This window comes from Aulonocara stuartgranti (assembly GCF_965226115.1).
Source record: "Aulonocara stuartgranti genome assembly, chromosome: 3".
Taxonomy (NCBI): Eukaryota; Metazoa; Chordata; class Actinopteri; order Cichliformes; family Cichlidae; genus Aulonocara; species Aulonocara stuartgranti.
In genome coordinates, this window is record NC_138941.1 from 16,572,581 (window position 1) to 16,593,712 (window position 21,132).

Genomic DNA, 21,132 nt, shown 5'->3' on the forward strand with positions numbered 1-21,132 from the left:
AGCAGCTCTTGGATTACACTACATTAACTCTGCGGGCCCCTGGTGTGGGCGTCGAGTATACTTTTTCTGCGAGTACGTGCTTACAGATCGCCGCCCGGCACCATGGCCAGTGGCATTCGAAAGTGCAACAAGGAGACCCTGTTGGATTTGGTAGCATTAACTCTGCGTGCCCTGGTATTGGCGAATACTATGCTGTGGTTCGGTAAGTGCTATCTGTACGTACGTGCGTTCAGAGCGACACCAGCGTCATGACCGGTGGCGCGCAGAAAGGCAGGTGGCGTCTGGGCATCTCTTCCCCCTACCGCAACTGCGGCGTATTCACTGGACTACGATGCAGGCCCACCGTATTGGACGACAACGACGAAACCGTACCCTGGGACCTAAATCCCTGGTATTCTAATAAGACCCCGAAAGACAAAGTGCGATTACACCGCCGGGGTTTCGCGACGCAACCGCCGACATCTCGATGGTTACAAGCGTTACACACAGAGGACACAAAAGGCCGTCGAGGGGATCTGCGGAGCAGCAGTAGCAGCAGCGGCAGAGAACCCTCGGAGGATTCCGAACTCGGCGGGCCAAAGAGCACAATCGAAGAGGATACCCCAGGCGACTCGGAGCGCCGAGAACCCCCAGAGCAAACGGTGGTGACAAAGGACAGGTCTGTGGAACACCGCCTGAAACAGAAATTGAAAAGCCATCGCAAAACCCTACAAGCTGATCGGCTGTCTCACGGCCATCCTTATCGACTCGACCCAACTTACGTCAAGAAGTACTCGCACAGTTCAAATGACTTGCCACGCTAAGTGGATGGTGTATCTCGCAATGTGAATAAAGTACACTCAACACATGTGGGTTGTTTTCATGTCGTTTATTCTTGAGATCAACACACACACACGCACACACACACGCACATACATACATTTATATTGGTACTGCACAAACGCGTTTGTCATGAAAGCCAACGGTTTACATTCAGCTGTGCGCAGAACCTCTCCCCGGTATGAATAGGACTAGTTGTGTATCCTTTACAAGCTCTAATAACTTGTCCGCAGGCAAACCCCTGGACGCTTTCCACTATGGTCAGGGCATGGCGTATCACAGTTCTCAGATATTGTTTTACGTGACCGTCGTCGATAACTGCTTCAACGTTCGTCTGGTTGAGTTCTCCGTTCGCGGCGTCCGCTGCATTCGCACGACACAGGTCTGGTACACCCTGGTAGCCACCTCCGTTGGCTACCAGGGTAAGCATCGATAGCGTGCTATTTGGCGTGTAAGGCGACATGAGCTCGAACACGTCGAACGCTTCGTCGTCCTTTATAGCGCGTAGCAACTCTTCGACGCAGTCTCCTCCGGTTTCGGTGTTCACCCGCCTAGTGGCCAGCAATCCTCCCCATATGCCCTTATTGACATGCAGATCATACCCGGGGTCCAAGGGCGCTTCTAACTGAGCGGCCCTGTCGCGTTGGTTTGGTAGCTGAACGGTGAATCGGTCGCCTTGTTGCAATTGCTCGTGGCCCGTGTTGATCAGTTCGACTTCGTACATGTGAGGAGCGTTGAGAAACGGCCTACTGGCCATGGAACTGTTGGCGGAGCACACGGCCACATCCTTTAGAGTTTGAATGTATTCCGCGTTCAGTCCGTGTAGCGTAGGCACATATAGGTCTCCGTCGCGAACAAAGTGGAATAACCCCCCGGGCAAGTCGTTGTTTGCTGAATTGTATTTGTAACTGCCGAAAGGAACATCCTTGGAGGGGTTTTTCCGCTCAGTGAGACCGTGCGTGTAGATCCGTATAGGTCGATGTACTCGCGTGGACGACATGGCTTGCTAGCGCTTATTCGTGTACACTTCAATCTTTGAATAGCAACCTCTTAGCCAGAGTGCGATCGCAGCTGTGCGGTCGCTGTGTAAGGTTAGGCCGAGTCAATACGATTGCCACCGCAGTAAGTATTTCTAGTGCAGTCGTACTGTTGCGACACTTTGACGATCTGAGCAATTTGACCGCGAGCGTGTTCATGTCACAATCAGACAGAGGTCCAAACGACCGAGAGAACCAAGGGCACCAACGAGCAACTATGTACGTCTCCAAGTCATCTTGTGCCAACCGCTTAGGTGGTGTGTTGTTAGCCGCGAAGAGCCGGTCGGTGTGAACCGTGTTATCGGCGCCAGTGTTTCCCCGCGAGCCGGTCGAACATGTCAGGAGTATCATTTCTTCCAACGTCAGTCTGTGCCAACAATCTCCATCCATCTCGGCCTTGTAAAAAAAAAAAAAAAAAAAAACAAACCAAAAAACCCCCACACAAGCACCCTTTCAGCACGAGTAGTTCATCTCCACTCTCTTACGATACATCACCAGGTTGTCGTTATAAAAATCAACACGTCCCACCTTGTTAGCAAAGTTACAGTTTGTCATCCGTAGGTTTTCTCGGTTCACCACCCTGGTCAACACCACATACACCGAGGGTTTAATAGGTGAACTCGCAAAGTACTTAGGGGGGTGGTACAGCACCTGACCGTGAACTGTACAGCCTTGACAGTCGTATGTGTTCATGGCCAACAAACACGCCAGCGGGTGGGTGGCCACCACCCAGTTGTGACAGCGCCACTCGGAGGGACTCACTCTGTAGACCGTGCCGCTCTGTGTTCCCCTCACGTGAAACACGTTGAATCCCTCACTCGTTTTTAATTTAATGTCGACTATCACGCCCTCGGTGTCGCTGGCTTTTGCCTCGTTCGCCTGTCGCAGAGACTCTTTGGAAGGCAGAAGAGAGCTGGGCCTTCGGCCACTTGCTATTTGTATCCCGTTCGAATCCATGTGCCATATCAGCCTCACTCTACAGCCGATCCAGAGTCGATCCACGGTGAGATAATCCCTCTCCGTGGGCCGAACACCCGGGCGGTACGGCGGTAGCGAGAACAGTTTCGGCAGTGCCTGAGCGGCCTGTTTCAGAACGTCGTACCAGGCTCTTGGGCCTTCGCGCGAGGCGCCGCAACGTGTAACCTTGAGAAACCTGTCTCCGGTACGTACGTCTTTCGTGTAATGCTTGATGTACGCCGCCGTGTACTCCCTCTGCTGTTTATCCTGATGAAATACACGCAGCCTGTCCGGGTGGTACGTGGGGTCCATCGTGTCTCGTTCGCTGACAGTCGCTTGGCTAGCGAATATCCGTTTGGATTGCTCTGTCACAGTGTTGAATTGAAGATATGTCACAGCCTCGGCGTACTCGGGGTCTTGGAACTGCCTCCTGTTGACAAACAGCGGCGTGCGGTGCGCTAACAACGTCTCGAATCGGCCGTCTTCCCATATCCGTGCAGAAGAACCCACCGGCTGTAGCTGCGAAACGCTACCCGAGAAAATAACCAACGGTCCCTTTCCCGGTCCGTAAAACAACTCCATGCAACGTAACGTACGTTCCAACAGGTCCGCGGTCATCAGGCCGTATTCGTCCACCACGATAACATTGACACCGAGAAACGGAGGGGCGTCTTGCATGGGAGCCTGCTCAGAAGGCTTGGTCGACACCCTTAGTTTTTGAAACAAAGCACTGCAGGTCGCACACGATTCGGGGCTCGCTGTGACGCACGAGTGTCGTTCGTTCAGGTGTTTGTCTTCCATTAGCTTAGAGCGGTACACTTTCGTAAACTTTGCTAGTGCGACGCAGTGCAGTTCCCGGTACGTCTCGGTGAACCGCTCCAGCGACAGGTTGTTATCCAGTAGTCCTTTTCGAAATCCCATGAGCTTGTGTAACGTATACACGTCCTTGATAGAACACATTTCCCCTAGGGTTCCCGCGGCCTTGTTCGTCAGGGCGCTAACGGCCACGCTCACATTCATCTTGTTCAGCTGCGCGATCAGCAGCGAAATTGCATACGATTTGCCACACCCGGCGTCACCGCTGAGCAACGCCACTGTCAGCGCGCGTCCTCGACACATGTGCAAGCGTGTCATAGCCCTGACCCATTGTTCTTGGCAATATCTAGAAAGCGCTAACATGGCCGCGCGTCTGTTATTATCCACATCACTTTGCTCCGATTCCACGCGTTGTCTTTTCCGAGACGGCTCGCCTGCAGCGTTGCCCGCGGGTCGATTGTCGGCCATGCTATTTGTTGCGATTACGGCCACGGCGAATCGAACACCACCCGTTTGTGTACTCTGGCCGCACTTTCCTGTTGAGACTTATATGCGAGAGCTTGTTGGCTGGTAAATGCAGGGACCCGCCCTGCTTTGCCTTGGTCGTTCACCCGGCTCTTGCGTCTGAGAAAATCCGACAGCGAGTCACCTACTCTGAAGGGGTCGTCTGCGTGTTTTACACCATCCGCAGCGGGGTTGTTCACGTGAGAAGGGGCCTCTATGCCTTCGATGACCGATCGCAAGGCCCTACTACGGACGACCTGCGAGGATGACGACTGCGCGTCGAGATCGCGGCCCAATCCTGCAGTCAGAGACATGTACAACACACCTTGCTCCTTTCGAACCTTGTAAGCCCTGTCTCGCACGCGCTCGAATCGCTCAAAGGCCTTAGACACGGTGTCGCGGAACAAGACGACGTACGCCGTGTACATGGACTTGCCTGTGCACAGAGCCGCGGTTGTCACGCCGCCTTTACCTGTGCTGCTCAACACAGTCTGAAGCCCGGCTAACACTTCGACGAGCGGGGCGTGTGCCCCGTACTCAAACAGCAGCCAGGCGAATTCGTCCGCGTCTATCCTGTCCGCGGAGATGTAGTCGTTTCCGTGGGTGCGGGTTCCGGAGCGAAAACCAAAGTGTTTCGCGTACCACTGCGGGTCCGTGTGCGAGAGCATAATGTTTATATTTTCCAGCAGCACGGTGAACCCGGTGGCCAGTCTACTACCCATTCTTATCTCGTACAGTTTGTGCAAGACCCCCGCCGGAGTAACGGGCTCTCCCGGTTTGAACATGTGGTCTTCGGGAAGAGTCACCGCTAGATAATGGCTGCCTACCCAGTCCAAGCGAAGCAGGGCTTCGAGGTCCGCTTTGTTTTCGGCGTCTTCGGTAGCCGACGATGATGCCGTTTGAACTGTCGACAGTTGGACCCTAAGGGCCTCCCGTTCTTCGCACGCCTCGTCTAAAGCTTGCCTGGTTGCCGCTAGTTCCTTCTTACACAATTCAAGGTCGGCTGCCAGTCGGTGGGATTGGTGCGGCACATTGGGTCTGTTTGACGTTGACTCGGACTCGCGCGCATCTCGCTCCCGGCGTTGCGTACGCTCCAACTCCAAGGTGTTTTGAAGCTCTAGCAGTTCACGTTTCAGGCTGTTGATTACCCGCGTGTGACACCGATCGCTCTTCTCGCTCGAGTCTTCCCGCTGTCCTGGCGGCCCGCATAAAGCTCGACTTCGCCTTACGGACATTCTCGGTTTCGATGTTGGTAATGGTGACGAAAGGCCTCGAAACCGACATGCGCTGCGTAAAGCTGCACAATCACAATAATAATAATAATAAAAATAAATCACACCCAGAGGCCTTTAGGTTTGGACATTGAGTATATCTAAAATGTATGAATCGCAAGTTGAACATTTTCGCTGGCGTAGAGTTCTATGAACAAATAGCACCAACTCCGCGAAAGTCGAGAAAGCCGTAAAGTTCATTGAAGTCTTTCATGTCAGACAGAAAAGTTGTCATAGAATCTGAAAATGTCACACACACACACACACACACACACACACACACACACACACACACACACACACACACACACACACACACACACACACACACACACTGGAACTCAGGCATAGTTCAACATTTGTCACTGTTGTAAAGTTGTAAAAAAAAAACAAAAAGCACCAACATCGCCAAAGTGGAGAAAGCCATAACGTTTATTGGGGTCTTTCATGTCAGACAGACAAGTACTCGTGAAATGTGAAAATGTCACAGACACTGGAACTCAGGCATAGCAGTTGACAACATCAAGCAATATGTTCGAATTTTATCTAACACCGCGCAAAGACAAAAGGAAAGGACATTAAGATTCATCGCATTATTACTACTATTCAGCGGCACAAAAAGTCACGGTGACACATCAAATCGTTCAAAGAAGTTCTTAGTCTTGTCTTCTCGTAAAACGGCAAGTTGTTGTTCTTTTACATCAGCAGTTCCCTCTGCGTGTATCTGACAGGAATGACGATGGAGGTACAGTTGGTACACGTGTGGTCTTCCGTGTCATTTTGGGTTACCGCTCCGTATTTCTCGTCCGGGGTAACAAATGATAGACTCGCAACTCTGGTCCGTGTGACAGGAGAGTAAAGCCACCAAGGCATTCATGTGATGATAATGTGTTAACTTCAAGTCCATTGGCCTCTTGACAACGGTTCCTTTTACTCCCATCGTCTCTCCATTTTTAGTTTTTACACTCGACACACGAGCGTGCCGTTCGAGTGAGTCCCTTTCGTGCGCCGTAAAAGTCCTGTCTTTCAAATGCACCCCGTCGTACCAATCCATGTCAAGTCCGCGTATATGCACGGAGTCTGTAGAGAGGGCTCTTTTGCAACTATGTGCGCGTTGTAATGTACGAAACCCCTCCCTGGGACTCGAGAATCACAAACGTAGCTGTCGCTTGTATCCTTTTTGCCTAACTCTCATCACCACTGATAATCATCATGACAATCAATGTGTGACACAGACTCCCCGGCACTGTTAATTTTTAGACTTCTGCCATTTTCTGGGTAAGACACGCGCTTTGCACCGAGATACGCTCGGTGCACGTGTGTATCTAATACGCGGTGTTTTCCCCATGTTATGTCCACCATCTAAGGTGCTCTGTCCTGGGTTGCTGCATGTATCCTCTCTTGAAGAAACATTGTTTCCACGTGCTCTATCGCTCGCCACTGTGTGATGCATGTCTGCTGCATGTCTGCTGGTAGTTAAAAGACAAAGTGTAAGAGACACCTTGTCCTGTACGACCGCTCCACATGATATTATACGTTTCTTGCCTCAGCGTCACCAGGATAAAACCCTGACCATTCTGCCCAGCTGTTGTGCATGTCCACTGAGGGGGGGTTAGAGGCAAGCGGATATTATCGTGCTGGGAAAGGTGAGCTACTGTAGGCGCACACGCTGAACATCTCGTGAGTTGGTCCGATGTGCAAAACAAAAAAAAAAAACATATTGGTAGAATGATTATATTATGGGCCGTTCATATGTGATAACGTTCCTTTTCACCGCTTGTTTGCAGCATAAACAGAAACGAGAGTCGCAAGTTGGAGTGCCTGCACGCACAGCCAATCCGTAAACCACCCCCACCTACCCCTACCCCTACAACTACCCGATGGTTAAACAGAATACATAAAACCGAACCCCTGCTTCTATGTTCACCGGCATTCGAACAAGTCACACCGTCACCCAAGACGTAGGAACTTTGCAGAGGATAGCAACATAATACAAATACACCGAGATGAACCCGACCGCCCAGCTAGTGCTCTTGGACGGTGCGCAATCGTCTGCGACTTCTACCGCAAAACGGCAGGTCTACTTGGACACGTTTGCAGAGTTCGCCAAGACGGTCGAGCCATTTACTTTAACATTCAAGGTCATGATGTCTAACATGTCTCTGTATAGACACTCGCTGAGTGCTACGGGGAACAACAGCTGGTGTCTGGCTATGCTCCGTCACGTGCACGAACACCCCGTCGACCACGCCGATTACGTCAAGGATTTGTATGTCACCGCCAGGACAATAGCAAGGTTTGTGGACAAGTTACACGAGGCTTCGGGCGATCCCAAATGCGCAGGCCACGACAACAATGTGGGCTTGTCCGAGGACGATTACGAAATGTGGTTCACTCTTGAAATGGACCACGACTTCACGGTGAGAGTCAAGGTCGAGCCTACTGCTAAGTGTCCCAGCGAGACCGCTCGCGTCTTGAGACGAGGCGTTGTGGACATCGACCCGGTCTGGAATATCATGGCGGAGGTAACGGGCTATATCTGCCTATACGCTCTGGGCGCAGAGCTAATGGCCTCCAATTCGGCCGACAATGCTGAGAATCAAGTTGCCTCCCGGAGCACGGGCGCCGCAGGCGCCCCGGCCATCGCCGAGCCCGACGACACCAACGCATTGCAGCTGAACCAAGCTGCCTCTCAGAGCACCGTTACTGCTGACAAGCCAGCCGTCGTCGCTGAACCCGACGACATCAACGTATTGCAGCTGAGGAATCGCAAAGTCCTCAGAACGCCCGCTGAACCCGACGACATCAACGTATTGCAGCTGAGGAATCGCAAAGTCCTCAGAACGCCGGCTAAAGCGAGACGCGGCGCTCTGCATTAACCTCCTCTCTAGCATAACCTTGTTCACCGAGCGTACAAACAACCCACATACAATGTTGCAGTCTTTGTTTATTGTCAACAATAAAACAATCATGAACAGAAGCATGCAGCATTTGTGTTCTTTTAGGCAATGTAATAATACGGCATACACGCACTCATTTCACACATCGGTTGTTATCATGTTGCACACAATACGTTCGGAGAACGTCTTCTTGTTCTTCTCCTTCGTGGAAAGGATGATCAGCAGTCTCCTAAAAACGCTAATGAAATCCACAAACAAGGTCACACAGTGTCAGATGTAGTCCTTGTCCCCGTTCTCCGCTTTCTCGATAATGCGCTGAGTATTAAACAGGACAAATCCGCACATGACGAGCGGTCCCAGGTATGTGTTCGCCTCAAACAGAAGCGTAGATCCGAAGAACACGTTCGTCAGAGACACCAGGAACAGAATAGAACAGCCGGACATGAGTGTGCCACGGAGGAACAGGTGGCTCCTGTGTGTGTCGCACAAGGCGCTGAGAGTGAAGCAGATGAAAATCACAGAGGTTCCCACGAAGGCGGTCACGATGATATTCGGATCGACGGCGAAGACACTGTCCAGTATGGGTCCAAGGCTAAAACCTGTGAGCAAGGCAAATCCTTCGAGGATAGCCAGTCTTTTCCTTTCTGTCTCAGGGTTATAGGGGGTCATGACAAACCAGATAAACAACCCCAGTGACGTGAGGGTAGCCACCGCAAGACAGATCAACAACCCCAGGACTGCGAGGGGGGACAACGCACTCACTGTGTAACCAGGAGTGGGACCAGATAGATGTAGACGTAGAAGCCGACAGCGGCCAGACACATGCAAATTGCCAAGCTTGAGTACACGTTTTTCAAGTGCTCCAGGGTGGAGTGCGATATGTGGGAGAACTGGAAGAGAGCATCTGTCTCGCTGTGGTCAAACACATTCATGGTGAAACCACAGACTGTGATCGGATGATACGTCGTATAATATTGGTTTGTAATGAGTCAATGCAGACGGTACAAAAAAAAAACAGAGTTCAATCACCAAGTGTATTCACCGTAGCGGCAATAAAAATACAGAACCAAGACGAGTCTGAGGTTTTTGGTTTTTATTTAAATATCGACTGATCTCGACTTCTCAATAAATAAAAATCAAACCAATGTAACCACCAGACGGGGGAGCTCGACAACAACATATGTTTCCCCATTTGTTAACGTCATTTCAACCGCACCTTATTCATATCCTCACCCCCACCAATTCTCTATATTAATGATACTTCTCCAGAGAGAAATCAACTACTGCATTGACCAACCATTCAGTGAAGACCATGTTGACCTTTATCACTCTAATTGCCGCGCTGTGTGCCAGCTCTTTAGCTTGCGTCGGGTGGTCGGAAGCTGAAATGCCTGAAAACCTCCACTGCAACACCGATTACAATAACCAAATCAGGTGTGAGTACAAAAGAGACACCGACGCTCGTTGTGTATTTTATTTTAAATACAAATCCAGACGTTTAAACCATACCTTTGTGGGACTAATGGAACGCTCTACTACACGCTCTGTTTTCTATCCCGATGATGGCTCAACATACGTTTTTCAAAGTTTTCAAAAGTACAATGTTGAGATAGACTGCGCAGGAGTGAAATACAGCGGCGTGTTCAAGCCTTCTTGTGCAATTGTAACTGATGCCCCCACCGTCAGCTGTGAAATTGGAACTTGTGTTTTCGAAGCCCGATCTCACGAGCGTTTAATCGACGGCAAGGATGTCACTTATAAATACCGCATCAGATCTGTCCTAGGGGATTGGAGTGATCTACATTCCATCAATGGCCCCGCAACTGGACTTACCGTGGACATCAACGATGAATGCGATCGTCTTATGAGTACACTAGCCGTCGACATTACTGATGTTCGTATGGAAATTGAAGTTTCCGTCTGGTACACAGCTGAAACCGGACACACTCTGTTTAACACTGAAGCTATCTACAAGAAGCACACCTGGCGCCCTTAAACCCAGTGAAACCAAATGTGTAACCAAATGTGTAACCAATTGTGTAACCAATGTGTAACCAATATAAAACAATAAAAACATTGAAATCAAAGACGTCTAAAGTAATTTATTTATATTACAAATCAAACAGAAGTAGTACGAAGTGGGATCTGGCGGGCCTCTGTCACCGAGAGAAGTGTTATCTGCGAAGCAATGGCCAATCTATGACATAGAAAGTTACACGTTTCTTGTGATTCATGTTTATTGTGACACAATGTACAAAGCGGCAATCGTAGTACATAGGAAACATGGTAAGATGTCACATATTTGTCATTCCGCGGCGTTGCTGATACACACTTGCATTAGTCCCTTCTTCTGTGTACGTTGTGTTAGTGTGTACATTCAGTCAACATACCGTGGGATGGCGGCCTCTGCCGGCCGTGCACCATATCAGCATACCCGGGGACTGTACCAAGGTTTGCGCCGAGGTACTCGTTGGTATCATGTATCAAAATAAAGACGCTGCACAGAAATGTATAATGGTGTTTTTGTTTATTGTGAAATACAGGTAATCACACATCACTCTTTATACACAGTCATAATGTTAAACCTCATGTCTACACAACCGAAGCCCCCACTGAGGGAATAGACACAATCTCCAACAAGCTATAAGGGTCGTCGGTGAAGATACCAAAGACGTCCAGGTTGTACACGGCCAGAATCAGCGAGATGCTGGCCTTGGTGTCGTCGGGTACCGTGGGGCATCCAAAGAGGTATCTGAGTGCACGCACCTTCCCCGCGGTGGTTTTATATATGTGATATAGCATATATTGTTCATCGGGTAAGATCAGCCGTTCCTCAACCATGATCTCGACTGCGTCGTCAACAGTCGTGATTTTGTCCAGGAAGCTGCCTTCTCTGACCGCACGCCGGAAGCTCGGCAACGTCGAGCCGATCATGCGCTCTGCAGCGTCGGTTAACTTCAATTGTGTCAGTTTTCGTTCTGCGGAGATATACACATGAGTATACGAGCAAAAAAAAAAAAGTGTTTTGCCGGACACGATGGTACTTTGAAAAGAAGTACAGTACCTGTCTTCCCCCTTGGTCCCCGTTCCGCCAAGTCCTGGTACAGGCGGGGATCGATGTGACCGACCAATGACAGTAACACTTTGGCTCGGACCTCATCCTCCATGCAGTATTCGACTAGGGCTTGGAGGCGATGCACGTAGTTTGGTATATCCGTCATATCTGGTGTGTCTGGGAGCTCCCTCGTGTATCTTTCGAAAATACTTTCGGTTAGGTAAACGCACCGCTCTGCAATGTCATGTTGCCACGACTTCAGTCGTTCCACAGCCATAACGGTACCTTATGTGGCGATAGGAGTGTTTATACGTGAGTGGTAATGGGATGACTATATCAATAGCTGCTCTCGATTTACTCGTACAACTTTAGGACAGCTTTATCCGACAATGAAAGGGGTTATAACCAGATCCACACAGTGGCCGACCTAGACGCAGGAGCCAGCCGACCTGCAGTTCCAAAGCTCCCGACCTGCAGTTCCAAAGCCCCCCGACCTGCAGTTCCAAAGCCCCCGACCTGCAGTTCCAAAGCCCCCGACCTGCAGTTCCACCGTTCCCGACCTGTAGTTCCAACGTTCCCGACCTGCAGTTCCAACGCTCCCGACCTGCAGTTCCAAAGCCCCCGACCTGCAGTTCCAAAGCCCCCGACCTGCAGTTCCACCGTTCCCGACCTGTAGTTCCAACGTTCCCGACCTGCAGTTCCAACGCTCCCGACCTGCAGTTCCAAAGCCCCCGACCTGCAGTTCCACCGTTCCCGACCTGTAGTTCCAACGTTCCCGACCTGCAGTTCCAACGCTCCCGACCTGCAGTTCCAAAGCCCCCGACCTGCAGTTCCACCGTTCCCGACCTGTAGTTCCAACGTTCCCGACCTGCAGTTCCAACGCTCCCGACCTGCAGTTCCAAAGCCCCCGACCTGCAGTTCCAACGTTCCCGACCTGTAGTTCCAACGTTCCCGACCTGCAGTTCCAAAGCTCCCGACCTGCAGTTCCAAAGCTCCCGACCTGCAGCACGGAGCAGCCGACATAGCCACGAGAGTGTCCAACTGACAACTGCTCTCCCATAAGTACACCGCGCAATAATAGAGCAAACCTAGCATTCTAAAGCGTATCCACATTTGGGTTGGTAGCAATGAGCGTGGACAAACTGCAAGCGCACAGGCACAGCATCATCGACAGTTGCTGCTTTGAACCTGTAATATACAAGGAGTTCATTCGTCGTTACCCGGACACCGAGCTATCCAGGTCCCTCGAGACCACGGACCCCGTAACGCGAATCCGGGTACTTGTGGATTACTGTCTTGACAACGATGAGCGTGCCGAGGCGTTGCTTAGTATACTACAGACTCACTGCATGCATTTGTATGCCTTGCTAGAAGCATAGGACCCCGCATGTAATAACATAGCAAACCTAGCATTCTAAAGCGTATCCACATTCGGGTTGATGACAATGAGCGTGTACAAACTGCAATCGTACAGGCACGACATCATCGAAGGTTGCTGGTGCTATGAACCTGTAATATACAAGGAGTTCTTTTATCGTTACCCGGACACCGAGCTATTCATGGCCCTCGAGACCCCGAACGCCATGAGGCGAATCCGGACACTCGTGGACTACTGTCTGGACAACGATGAGCACGCCGAGGCGTTGCTTCGTATAGTACGGACTCACTGCAAGCATTTATACGCCTGGCTAGAAGAAAACGGCCCGAAAGGCCCCCTAGGTACCATTGACAAACGCACAACTTAAAGAAACTGGAGACGGTCTGTTGGTGTCGTATGTGTTTCATTTTGTATCATGTCTTACATTTTATTTTTGTTTTGTTTTGTTTTTCACTAGAGCGAACCAAAACCACTCACACCTTGACCCCTGCAGCGATGCTTGCCTTGGGGTGGAAAGGGAAGGGACTCAACGGCGCCGAACTAATGGAGGACATGGAACTACACCAGTTGTTATCCAGAGTCACCACAATCCAGGACGCCGTTGAGGACATGTGGGCAGAAGGCGTGATCCTGACCGAGGAATACGAAGAGCTTGTTCTCGCAACCAAGATGTCGTGTCAGGAAAACACAATTCGCAAGATGCTTAGTGATCCAGACATACCAGTTGCTACAAAGCACAGTATTGGCCTGATACTCATGTCACATAACATGCACATATACGGACTGACGGACGAATGGAAAGGCTATAAAGTGTTTCGAGCTACAGACTCGTAGACTGCGCACCGTAACCAGTGAAATGTATATGTGTCGCTCCCGATGTTATTGTGAATGTGAATGTTGGCAACAGCAAATAAAATCAAGGTGACACACACAGGGTTTGTGTGGTTTCTTTTTATTAGTGTGGTCCGATGTTTATGTTCACAAGTCATGTAGGTACACTGCATGTTACACAAAGGACATTCTTAGTAGGTTTATCATCGCTTCCACAAGCACCGTAGCCGGTGTTGTCGTCGTTGTTGTATGTTACACACAGCACAGCTCAATTGTGGACACGCCTCACTGAATCCCATTTCATCTCTGGCGTTCTGGATACCAAAACAAAAAGGTGTTCCACTTCAAGGCGTCTTGGTTGGTGTCACACCACAGCAGGCAAGTAGCTTGCTGCGATTCCGTCTCACGGAAAACATCACCTAAACGAGGCACCACACTAAAGCGGTCATCCACCAACTCCCGTAGGTCTTTGTCGATCGCCGCGCTTACGAGTTTCCAGCGGTTGTCTTCAAACCGGCAGTCGGTGTGTCGATCTGCCTCTCCTGGTATCCAGCTGAGCGTGAAGTATTCTTTGTAAGCTTTCCACAACTGCTCAGTGAAGCGCTCTATATCCATCGTGTCGTCTTCCATCAAAAGGGTCAACGTCCACCCTAAGTCAGCGGTGCGATCCACTTGCACGTACCACGGCCAGCACACGTAATCCCTGTTCGTGTAATATCTCGACCAAAACTGACACAGCTGAAACCCGTCCGTGCTCAGCGCACCCAGGTCTTCCACCTCCAAAAGCTTTATATACGGCAGTAACGTGTGCAGTTTAGGCTTCTCGTCCGCGGTCATCTTGGTCGTCATTGAGCTCGAGAGCACGTGCCTTTTCATAATTTTGTCTAGCCTGGGGCTGTAGAGTCTAGAGAGTTTGTCGATCTTAGAGTCGGGGAACGCCACCCTGGGATGGCGTACGGTGAGTCGATGAGTACCTGGCATTGTAACGACGGTATGCATGTAGTGCGATGTGTGTGGTGACAGTGTCTGTGTAATATATACCTCGCAGGAAACATAAACAACACATTTGAAATCCGGCGGTGACACGGGAGACGTACGCACCATCGGAAGGCTACCGACACACACCTGGGCTGTCAGATACTATAAAAGCTCAACTTGTTTAGAAAGGAGACTCACAGATCCATTCGATCCACCAGAACACAATGCCCTCAGCTTACCACATTACACTCTCCCACCCGGAGGCCGTATGGCCTGGAAAGGTGGACGCCGTATCTCGATTCACAAACAAAGGGTCAGACGACATAATGGCATTACACGTTTTACACACCGAGATCAGAGAGAAATTCACGGGTGAGGAGCTACGCTTTTGCCAAGGAGGTCATTACATTGACTACGTTTTGGACGTGGCCGATTTGAACACCGAGAGCCTGCTCGGGTTCCACATGGCGGAGTTCTGGATGAACAATCGCATCAGCTGCACTCCGGATTGGGGCCGGTGGTATATGCAGGTGGACCGAGGTCCCCAATAGCTGTTGGCGGCTCCACGTGATGCTGGCAGATGCCGACAAGACCGAGGTCGACGCGGAGCGTTTTGTGGAGACCTTGTGGCGAGCCTACAAGGACTACTTTGGTCGCAGCTGGTTACCCCGAGGCGTCACGAAGACCGCGGCGTACGATGTGACACGACTGTACGAGGACCGGGAGTTCGAGGATAGCAGGGTGCAACTGATCCGTAAACACCCGGAGGAGTTTGACAATGTCATAGAGGGTCATTTGGGCAAACTACCCGCTCTGGGCGATGTGTATCGTGCCCAGTTACAGCACGAAGAATGCATGCTCTGGTGTGACACCAACGATCCTCGTTACACAGCGCCCGCATCTCGCCTGTGGCGTACGATGCTGGTGATCTAGTCTGACTGTATTTGACAGCTTGCTTTTTCTGAATGTATGCTACAAAATTGTGTATGCAACGGCAACAGCAAACCCCAATAAACTTTAATGTCAACTCTGATTTATGCCCAAGTTTTTTGTCTATGTGCCTGTGATTCTAGCAGTTATTACATTGAATGATATTAGCAAGCAGGAGATAGGAGACGATGCGATGTTGCACACATTCTCTTTATTTATCCGGTTACCCAATTACACACACAAAAAAGACACTGAAACACTGTTAAGTGAACACTAGTATGGCCAAGCAAGTAAATTGAAATCATCATCATTATCATCATCATCATCATCGTCATCAACATCACATTTTACAAGTGAGCCGTTGCTCTGTCATATACCGCTGTAGGTGACCGTATTCATGGCCGCAACTTCGTCGTCCGTCAAATGTACCCAGTGTACAGCACAATTGAACTGTGTGTATTCGTAACCAGCTTCCTTTGTGGGCTGTGGAACGAGTGTTATACGATCAGGTACTTTACAGCGCACCACAAGACCTTGCGCTTTGTGGTCCATGTCTTCCAACCACGTGTGTATAACGGTTATCAGTGTTGGTAGTTGCTCGCTGTGACACAAGGGAAACACAGACTCATCGGTGGGATCGTCGTCCCCTGTGTCATCGGACTGAATGTCATAGTCCTCTACTTCTTCTTCTTCTTCTTCTTCACCGTACTGTATGCCATTGTCGTCTTCTTCGTCGTACCGTATGTCACTGTCGTCTTCTTCGTCGTACTGCATGCCACAACGGTCTGCATCGCCGCATTCAAGATCGCAGTCGCGCTCGGCTATCAGTTCACAACGGTCTTCCTCAAAAAACCCGGAGTCTTCGCAGGCCTGAGCGTCACCCACGAGCGGCTTTAGCACTGGATCTTCGATTGCAGCATTCTCCCCGTACTCTAGCGACTCGTCCTCCCGGTCAACCCATGTGTCACTGCTGATGAACACCGGGCCTTTAGGTTGCTTGTACACGCCCCAGTATCCGGTTACACTCCGTGAGATATCGCCGTGTCTCGCCGAGATGTTCATGTGCTCCGGGACCATCATACCAGTTAACCTACAGGCAATTGCCGCTAGGTTAAAGTAACATCCGTCACTGTGCATATCGGGTTTAGGGAAAGCGGCGTCGTAACCAACGCGGTCGACCAACTCTATATTCCCTGTTAGGAGCACATGTAGTAAATCCAACACACCTCTCAGGGGCATGCATAGCACTTTTGCAAAATACCCCAGGGGCGCCTCGGCGTGCACTTTGCAAGGCCAATTCTCCGAGACGGACTCCGTGAGGGAGGTGAATTTCAGACACGGCACACCAATTGTCGGTGTGATGTACTGAACGGTGAAAGAATGTCCGATCTTCCACTCCCTCGGTCCTATATCGACATATACCCACGGGTGCCGGTCGACGGTCTCCGGGGGATCTTGCTGTGTTTTCTGTCGTTTCGGAGCTGCGATAACCGATGAGGGCACCTCGTCGTCGATGGTGCGTTTTAATGTCGCCATGTCGAACCTCTAGTGCGGTCTGGTGGTAATCTCTGTTGTATGTGCAGATAGATATCCGTGTGTGTGTGTGTGTGTGTGTGTGTGTGTGTGTGTGTATGTGTGTGTGTGTGTGTGTGTGTGTGTTTTCAGAAAGAACGCTTTGACATATATATAATAAACTTAGACCGCTCGTATGACAAGGTAACACAAAGAAACAGTGTAGAGTTGAATGTGTTTTATTTCATTTTTTAGATACAGAAAAAAAACAGTGTAAACATTGAAGCGGTGATGAGTATTCCTAATACACAGCTCTTATTGTTGCCGACACCGGCATCGCATTTCATTTCAATATCTCCTATGTTCAAGGACGCGGACAATGTCTCTTGCTGTGAGGACACTCGATCATTGCGTTTCGGCATATACCGTACTGTGGTTCCACGGACACAACTGTATCCTCGTACGAGGTGTGCCACATATCCTTTGGGTTGGAGAGAAGGGGCCAGTACTGGTCCATGCTGGCGAGGGTATACCGATAACCCAGCGCTTCAATGGGCGTGGGTATTAGCGTCATGTTGCTCGGCACGTTGCATGTGACTAATAGGCCCAGTTTCTGGTAGTCTGTTTCCAACCACTTGTGAACAACAGCCACCAGCCCAGGTAGTTGTTCCGTGTGGCATAACGGAAACACATACTCCAGCTCAACATACTCTGTGGCCATCACGGTTGTCTTCTCTCCGTCGTCAGTTTCGATGCCCCAGCCACTGGTAGAAATAAAGATTGGACCTTCGGGTTGTCTGACTATGGTACAATCTATACCTGGAGTCCCAGTGAACCGTAAGTGCTCCTTGGACACTTCTGGGATCTTAGGCGATGTGTTATTGTTACCGGTGGCATCCTGAAGCTTGGGGGCAGCAGTATCACCGTCCTCGAATACCAGCAACGTGTGGTAACACCCTGCATCTGCACACAAAGCAGCAGGCATACCCTTTACCACTTCTCCGGGGTCCTCTTTGCTAGGAAACACATCCGAGTAAAGGTCCTGGTATTTATCTTCATTGTGCGTGAGAACCATGTGCACTAAATCCAGAAAGACCCTGAGCGGAATGACTATTCGGTCGGCGAACACTTGGTTGTTCTGGGTATTATCCGTAAGCTTAACTTTCTGTCCTGGCTTCACTGTTGGATGTGTACTCACCAGCACCACACAAGGAAGATCGTGTGTGACATCATAATTGATAGTAAAGGCGTTTCCCGTGTCCCAATCCCGTCGACCTAACGTTGCTGTTCGCAAGGTTTTCTTGGGCGGCAACGGGCCCCCGGTCATGTCGTCCACGGGCTGCGCATTTGCGCGCTTACGGTTTGCCATATTCAAAGACATGGTCGCTTCAGTAGCCTGCTCGATCTATAGGTCCTTTTGGTCCACCTAAGCACTCTGAATGAACATATCACAGCTCAATTGCGTTTTTGTGACTATATGATGTGCTAGCAGGGATTGTATTTAGTGCTGCTTGAATTGCTGTGTCCGAGCAATTAATATAGTGTATGTGTGTATTTAGAAACCACGCTACGAAATAAAAGACAGTGAAACCACAGGTCGGCAAGCGCCGACCCACAGGTCGGGAAGCGCCGACCCACAGGTCGGCAGGCGCCGACTCACAGGTCGGCAGGCGCCGACCCCACGTCCCCCGTGGGGATGATTCGTCTTTCTCAGTGGTTGTTTATATTGAGACTTAAGTGTGTTAGCCGTGTGTGTGTCTGTGTGTTTTCAGAAAGAACGCTTTGACATATATATATAATAAACTTAGACCGCGCGTATGACAAGGTAACACAAAGAAACAGTGTAGAGTTGAATGTGTTTTATTTTATTTTTACATACAGAAAAACAGCGTAAACATTGAAGCGGTGATGAGTATTCCTAATACACAGCTCTTATTGTTGCCGACACCGGCATCGCATTTCAATATCTCCTATGTTCAAGGACGCGGACGCTTCTTGTTGGGACAATGTCTCTTGCTGTGAGGACACTCGATCATTGCGTTTCGGCATATACCGTACTGTGGTTCCACGGACACAACTGTATCCTCGTACGAGGTGTGCCACATATCCTTTGGGTTGGAGAGAAGGGGCCAGTACTGGTCCATGCTGGCGAGGGTATACTGATAACCCAGCGCTTCAATGGGCGTGGGTATTAGCGTCATGTGGCTCGGCACGTTGCATGTGACTAATAGGCCCAGTTTCTGGTAGTCTGTTTCCAACCACTTGTGAACAACAGCCACCAGCCCAGGTAGTTGTTCCGTGTGGCATAACGGAAACACATACTCGGTCTCCTCGCAGTCCCCGGGCATCATGGTTGTTTTCTCTCCATCCTCGGTTCGAATGTGCCAGCGACTGGTGGTGAGAAAGAGTGGACCTTTAGGTTGTCTGACTATAGTGCAACATACGCCTGGAACACCGGTGTATCTTAAGTGTTCCTTTGACACTTCGGGGATCTTGGGCCAGTTGTTGTCATTCCCCTCTTCATCCTGAGGCATTCGTATGCGATCGGCGATGTTGCCGTCGGGGTCTTCTTCCTCCTCATCGTCGTGCTCATCCTCCTCCTCATCCTCCTCGTCGTCCTCAGCAGGACCATTTATTACCACCGTGTGGTAACAACCTGCATCTTTATATATAGCAGCAGGCATGTTCTTTACAACTTCGTCGGGTTCTTCCGTACTAGGAAAGGCATCGGTGTACAAGTACAGATATTTGTCTTCATTATGCGTGAGATGCATATGCAGTAAATCCAGAAAGACCCTGAGCGGGATGACCACTTTATCGGCAAACAGCTGCTCACCAGCGCTGTCAACCGTGAGTAGAACCTTATGGTCAGACTTCACGGTTGGCCATGTACTCATGAAAGTCACACAGGGGAGACCTCTCGTGACATCGTAAGTGATAGTAAAGGCATTTCCAGTGTCCCAATCCCGTCTGCCCAACGTCGCTCTTCGCCACTTTTTCTTGGGTGGCAACAGACTCCCGGTCATGTCGTCCACGGGCTGCGCGTTTGCGCGCTTACGGTTTGCGATATTCAAAGACATGGTCGCTTCAGTTGCCTGCTCTATCTATAGGTCCTTTTGGTCGGTCCACCTAAGCACTCTGAATGAACGTATCACAGCTCAATTGCGTTTTGTGACTATATGATGTGCTAGCAGGGATTGTATTTAGTGCTGTTTGAATTGCTGTGTCCGAGCCATTAATATAATGTATGTGTGAATTTAGAAACCACGCTGCGAAATAAAAGACAGTGAAACCACAGGTCGGCAAGCGCCGACCCACAGGTCGGGAAGCGCCGACCCACAGGTCGGCAAGCTCCGACCCACAGGTCGGCAGGCGCCGACCCACAGGTCGGGAAGCGCCGACTCACAGGTCGGGAGGCGCCGACTCACAGGTCGGTGGCGTCGAACCCACAGGTCGGCAGGCGCCGACTCACAGGTCGGCAGGAGCCGACCCCACGTCCCCCGTGGGGACGATTCGTCTTTCTCAGTGGTTGTTATATTGAGACTTAAGTGTGTTAGCCACTACATAGAAAGAGAGGAGCACAGCGTGAACCTGGAAAGTTCTGGAGTAACTGGAGCGATTATGCAACTTGGATTCCTATAACAACCAGATGTGGAAGATGATCCAACTGATCCACTTGTGTTTTACCTCTACTGTATAACGCTATATATAACGCAGCAGTATACATGTGTTGTGTCTACAATAAAAGTGTAAATCTCTATTGTGTTATTCGTGTCATTTATTCTACGCTCAAAAACACACACCGATAGCTTGGACAGCACGGTATTATTTAGCATGGGGGTGGTACACGTACACTGTTGTTGGATTGATGTGAATGAAATGCACGCAGACAGTTTGTATGTACACATGGTTGGTTTATTGCTGAATAAAACATTACCTGATACACGTACACTGTTGTTGGATTGATGTGAATGAAATGCACGCAGACAGTTTGTATGTACACATGGTTGGTCTATTGCTGAATAAAACATCACCTGATACACGTACACTGTTGTTGGATTGATGTGAATGAAATACACGCAGACAGTTTGTATGTACACATGGTTGGTCTATTGCTGAATAAATCATCACCTGATACACGTAC

General features: G+C 50.1%; 1 protein-coding gene, 1 long non-coding RNA gene and 1 pseudogene across 3 annotated transcripts in view; 1 reads left to right on the top strand and 2 right to left on the bottom strand.

Annotated features, from left to right (window-relative positions):
- Positions 1–21,132, top strand: part of LOC309702568 (uncharacterized protein) — a 1,257,380-nt gene that overhangs the window by 309,505 nt on the left and 926,743 nt on the right. The gene's annotated exons all lie outside the window — the stretch shown is intronic.
- The window catches only part of LOC309702634, a 213,922-nt gene that overhangs the window by 106,668 nt on the left and 86,122 nt on the right, over positions 1–21,132 (bottom strand). The gene's annotated exons all lie outside the window — the stretch shown is intronic.
- LOC309702602 (putative Bax inhibitor 1) lies at positions 8,575–9,236 on the bottom strand (annotated as a pseudogene). Its single transcript has one exon. The product of its transcript is annotated as a putative Bax inhibitor 1 (transcript).